Here is a 5195-nt window from a genome sequence, read left to right on the forward strand (position 1 = left end):
GCATGCTATTTTGCTATTTCTCACTGGTATGTTTTGATAATATACCTTGACTGCCATTTTAAATTAAATGTGCAAATTGTAGATGACTTGCTGTATTTAGTTTGGGACTTTTATGTTTTATTGACTCACACGTCAAATCCGTCACAAACTTCTAGGCTACATGTCGTATCCTAAATTTGTTTTGAATGTTGGTGTCGTTTCTTAATTCTAAAGATACATCTTACCTACTCCACCCAAATTGACCATCTTAAGTGTCTTCAATTCGCAAGCACTCTGTCACTCTCGTGTTTCTCCTACCTCAGCCTTACTGCCAAGACCATTTACCATGGTAGTTTGCCTGCATCATGTATTTAACTAGCGAACGCACTCGACATATTTCTCGCTTCAGTACCAATCATTTTCTTCTCCATCATCATCACTGCTCTCACTAAATCTTCTCATCTCTGATTAAGTAAAGTTTCATCCCACGTTTCTTATCTCTTTATTGCCCACAAGGGGCTAAACATAGAGGGAACAGACACAGGCTTTAAGTCGATTACATCGACCCCAGTGCCTAACTGGTACTTAATTTATCGACCCCGAAAGGATGAAAGGCAAAGTAGACCTCGGCTGAATTTGAACTCAGAACGTAACGGCAGACGAAATAACGCTAAGTATTTCGCCCGGCGTGCTAACGTTTCTGCCAGATCGCTGCCTTTCATCCCACGTTTCTTGCTACTGTACGACAGATCCTCAATTAAATTTTGCAGAAGATGGCATCAATCATCAAATAATTTGTACGCAGAAATCGTTTTCACACAATCTAAACACCTGAACTAAACTTCAACGCTTCCATAAAAATAGACCGTAAAAGCCTCTTCCGGACGATGTACCATTTAGCGGTAAGGAAATATATCTACGACATATTTCTAACAAACTGTTATGTACAATACGTTGTCAACTTTAGGAAAAACTTAAAACTCAAGCCTTATACTTGCTACTAAATCTATAAGAATCTATTATAATCTCTGGTACAAAATCAACTGTATGATACAGCGAAAGACTAGAAGCAATAGCTACTGCTGGTTGCTGTAGTTTTTGAACGACTACAAAAGTTTACAATGAACATTCATCTCAGAATATGTACTTCTAAAATTCAACTCTGCCCAGTATGTTTATTTTATTTATTTATTAATTAGTTTATTTATTAAAGACTCCAGTTTACTAATGTTTGAATGTAGTCTCAACTAGTGAGTTATGCCTATGAACATGTTGAAAAAAAAAACTAATAAAATCATCACATGGTGAGTGCTAAAAAGCGTTTATCTACAAGGTCGTGCGGCCTGCAAGAAATAACAGATTAACATCTTAGGAATACAAAAGCACAGATTAGGTAATGTAATCTTATAGATTAAGACGAAGGTAGGATGTTCACAGTTTCAGTTAAGTATCAGAGCGAACAGAGATAAACGAGTACTGAGAGATGTAGTTATAATAATATGTACATTCAGAATATACTCTTAGAATTCGAAGGAAGATCAGATATCCCTGAAAGTATGACTAAACGATAGTACTGAATCTAAATGATTACTTCAATCACTTTTTTGAACGGCGCATTTCAACAGATTGTCCTTTCAGGGTGAAAATTTCAATCTTGGCATTGCCAAACTCTAACATTTCTTTCGAAAAGCAATATTTAGTAGTTTTAACAACATCCCTATGGAATTATTCAAAGTGGTAAATTTCCTTGAATCTAGGTGTTTCGCTCGAACATCAAACGAATATTTTTTCTGCAGTAAGTTTAGGAAACATAATAACATTTATAAATTAACAATAATATTAATATATTTACTTGAACAAATATAGTACAGTTATTGGCCAATTACAACTAATAAAATGAGAAAATATTATTTGATTATATTAAGAAAATAGATTAGTATTTGTGTAGAAGTGTAATATTTGTTACTACTTGTGTCGCATCACAGGAAACACATATTTCAATTCGCTTGAGTCACACTCATAGAACATATATTTAGCCTAACGCCTCTCCGCTTCTGTATTAAAACTATCTGGGGAACAACCGATGATAAAGAAACAGAGCACTACGTCTTTCTGACAAAAGATATTGCTAACCAACTTAATCGAACTTTCAGCCAATAAACTTTTCAGGGCTGGAAGTTATTGAATGTATGATATATTCAGCTGCACTGGAGAGACGAAAATCTTTTATGATTGCGAATATAAATACTGTTTTAATATATTTGCATTTTGTGTTCTTCAAAAATGTTAGCATTTAAGTAATCAAAAGACGATCCTGGCAGTTCGTTCATGGGCCGAGATCACAAGGAAACGAACTGCACCATCAAGTGGCCATGGAAACCGAACCTTGGTGATGCCAGGCTCTTCTTATTTAAGAGCCAATTCTGCGCAATTCAATTCTTCTCTTTAGATATTGAGGCCTGATCCATAGAGGCTCGGTTCCATTACGTGAGTCATACCAAGAACAAATAATCATAAATCACTCCATTGAAAACTAGCAGCAGTCAAAGATTATATATCAGAATCTTTAATCTATGACTCTTGTAAACTTCAAAACACCTACACAAAAACACACAAAATATATTCCATTTAAAATATCTGCATATATGAAGGCAGTGGACAGGCAGAGACGTTAGTACGCTGGGCGAAATGCTTAGCGGTATTTCGTCTGCCATTACGTTCTGAGTTAAAATTCCGCCGAGGTCGACTTTGCCTCTCATCGATAAATTAAATACCAGTTCCGCACTAGAGTCAATGTAATCGACTTAATCCCTTTGTCTGTCCTTGTTTGTCCCCTCTATGCTTAGTCCCTTGTGGGCAATGAAGAAATAAGAAACGTTAGCACGCCAGGCGAAATGCTTAGCAGTATTTCGTGAGTTCAAATTTCCCCGAGGTTGACTTTGCCTTTCATCCTTTCGGGGTCGATAAATTAAGTACCAGTTCCGTACTGGGGACGATCTATTCAACTGGCCCCCTCCTCAAAATTTCGGGCCTTGTGCCTAGAGGAGAAAAGTATATCTACATATATGCTGAGTTAATAAATATTCAAGTGTATGTTTGAATATTACAGCTGCTTCATTTTGTTTGGATAAATTGCAGCTTATTGCCGGTATATCATATGAATTTTTGAAAAGTGGGTCTGTACATCATTATGGGACCTGAAATCGCCCACTTCTTAACTAATTGGTTGCTCCTTATCAATTAGTGTTATTGGTATATTTTTAGAACAGCTCAACAGCCTAGCATTGGCAAACATCCGTCACGTCATTCGGTTCATATTTATGTCCTGCTCCACAATGAACATTATCATATATTACACTGACATAACCCAGTCAATGAAAATATATTCTTTCGTGATAATATGTTGCTTGCTTAAAAAGTCAGTGATCTCACAGTAGCTATGACATACATTTATCCAATCAACGAACACTAACAAATAACCAACATTATGTCATCGTGCTGCAAGATGATTAATTATATACAGCACTACGGTTATAATGTTCCGGGAAAAAACGTGAGACGAAAACACTCTCCTGAAATACTCTCGTTTTCAGGAAATCGCTGACACAATGGCCTCATGTAATGTTTATTTTATTTTATTATATATCGAGGTTACAAAGTCAAATTATAGCAAATACTTTCAAGAACCTGATTAAATGTTCACTACCAGTATTTATCTTTACCATTTATTGTGCTAAGTGTGTGACATAAAAGTTTCATCCTGAATAGAATATATTTGCTAAATGTACTGTTACAGATGATTCATCGTTTACTACCATCGAAATATATGCAGCACAATTGAAATCAGAATCTATTTGACAATAGCACACTACTACAATCACTTCACATTTTCACTGTTATATTTACTACGATATACGGTTTCTTTATATTGATTAGAGTTCTGACTTTTAACCACACCCAGATAATGAAAGCTTCACTTCTTTCTATAAAAAACCCATTAGCAGTAAAAGACACTTCCTTCCTTTATCTTCTTTCTTTCAGTCTTTGCAGCCATTGGACTGCGGCCAGGCAGGAGTAACACATTAAAGTATTTTAGTTTAACATATCGACCGTCAAGCAATTATTTTTAAGCATGGTAATTGAATCGGTTACTTTTGTCGAACCGCTAGTATGTGGTGATGTAAACAAACCAATGGCGATTGTCAAACGTTGTCGGGTTACAAGCGCAAGCATAGAGACACACGCACACACATATAGATTCATACATACCTAACGAATTCACTCACAGGAAATTGGCCGACGTGAAGACAATTGTCTAAGGTGTTCTGCAATGCAACTGAACACAGAACCAGGTGACTGCACAGCAAGCTTCTTATCCACACATTCCCTGCACCAGTTTCAAGATTACTCCATCACCATTATGCTTTTCCTCTTAACTGTCGACTCCAAAAACTTCAGGCTGACTCTGTGAGTAAATTTCAAACATATATATAAATATATATATAGTGGCACTCCGTCGTTTACGATGACGAGGGTTCCATTTGATTCGATCAACGGAACGGGCCTGCTCGTGAAATTAACGTGGAAGTTGCTGAGCATTCCGCAGACACGTGTACCCATAACGTAGTTCTCGGGGATATTCAGCATGACACAGAATGTAACAAGGCTGGCCCTTTTATATACAGGTACAACAGAAAGAGGAAGAAATAGAAAGTTGTGGTGAAAGAATACAGCAGGGTTTGCTACCAACACACCCCTTCCGGAGCAACCTGGAAATTTAGGTGTTTTCGCTCAATAAACACTCACAACGCCTCGGCTGCAAACGAAACCGCGAGTCCACCGCACTAACCACTGGGCCATTGCATCTCCACATATATGTATGCATGTATACGTAATATATGGTACAATTATAAACAGAGCAAATTTAAGCCATTACTCGGCAGACTGCAAAAAATGGTGAACAACCTTAATCGATGTTCGAACCCTATTGGGTTTCCATCAGAAGCGTCCACATCATTTTGAGAATCAAACAGGGAAATAAGCAGTCAAAGTCTTTATATACTCAACAAATGCAGCAGTTCCTCTATGAAGGAGTCCCTAACTTACATACCGAAAGTGTCTAACACTCTATAAATACCAGCGGCCTCTCAACGGGGGCTTAGTCAGCACAATATCAAGGTATGATATAATATATGCGTAACATATTTTATATATAT

General features: G+C 36.9%; 1 long non-coding RNA gene across 1 annotated transcript in view; it reads right to left on the reverse strand.

The window, feature by feature from the left end:
• The window catches only part of LOC128249107 (uncharacterized), a 74114-nt gene that overhangs the window by 8184 nt on the left and 60735 nt on the right, over window positions 1–5195 (reverse strand). The window contains exon 2 of the long non-coding RNA XR_008265234.1: window positions 4249–4444. This is a non-coding gene — a long non-coding RNA (uncharacterized LOC128249107). The remainder of the gene's footprint in view (window positions 1–4248; window positions 4445–5195) is intronic.

The sequence above is a fragment of the Octopus bimaculoides genome, chromosome 11, assembly GCF_001194135.2.
Source record: "Octopus bimaculoides isolate UCB-OBI-ISO-001 chromosome 11, ASM119413v2, whole genome shotgun sequence".
In the NCBI taxonomy this organism is placed as follows: domain Eukaryota; kingdom Metazoa; phylum Mollusca; class Cephalopoda; order Octopoda; family Octopodidae; genus Octopus; species Octopus bimaculoides.